The sequence below is a fragment of the Pteropus vampyrus genome, unplaced genomic scaffold, assembly GCF_000151845.1.
Source record: "Pteropus vampyrus isolate Shadow unplaced genomic scaffold, Pvam_2.0 Scaffold71, whole genome shotgun sequence".
In the NCBI taxonomy this organism is placed as follows: Eukaryota; Metazoa; Chordata; class Mammalia; order Chiroptera; family Pteropodidae; genus Pteropus; species Pteropus vampyrus.
The window spans coordinates 1,340,909-1,341,750 of record NW_011888852.1 but is presented as its reverse complement, the minus strand read 5'-3'; positions in this window follow the sequence as shown (position 1 = coordinate 1,341,750).

Genomic DNA, 842 nt, shown 5'->3' with positions numbered 1-842 from the left:
CAGTGTCTAGAACAAGGATTTGTCCAGCGAATGAATGAATGAAACTTACAGGGGAGAATGGATCCTTGTTCATCTTCGCATACCCTGTGCCTGGCTTAGACGCTCAGGAATGTCTCATTGCTTTGGAGCTGAAGGAGGCAGTCGCATTGTCAGCAAACCCCTCCGTGGGAAGACGACACAGGTGTCTGTGACCAGCATATCCACACGACCGTTTTCTGCTGCGCCCGGAAAAACAAGACAAGGTTCTTAAGATCTGTGATTTGGCCACACATCCCACCCCCACTTAAAAAACACCAACCATAAGAAGCCAGATCCATGCAGTGATTCAGTATTGCTAGAGCCTAAGAGAGTAAGGAAACGCTTCTTCTGTTTAGGTGACGGTTTCCTGCAGAGACGAATCTTGAGTGACAGGGAGTGAGAACACACCGGGACACCTGTTTGCCGGATAACCAGGATCCCTTGCCTTTGGTGCAACATTAAGTCTCGCGTCTGCAGGAGAAACCTCAGGAAGCCGCTTTCTCCCCCAGACCCCCCAGTGACGCCCCACCTTTGTGGGCAGCATCGCTGGGTGCGACAGGACTGGGGGGCTTGGGGGAAGATGCTGCAGCAGTGACGAGGCCGTGCAGGGAACGAAGCATCCGAGGCCTGAGCACAGGTGGCAGCGACGCGCCATCGCAGGCCCTCCCGGGAGCAGGTGCTGCGACGGAGCTCAGCTTCTCAGGTCACCCGGCGGGCACAGGCTTTGGCGGGAGGCCCGGAGCATGCCTGGCCTCCGCCGTTTTCTCCGTGCAGCCTCAGCGACACTTGGCGACATTGGGAAGGAGCTGCCCCTCTGGACAGAG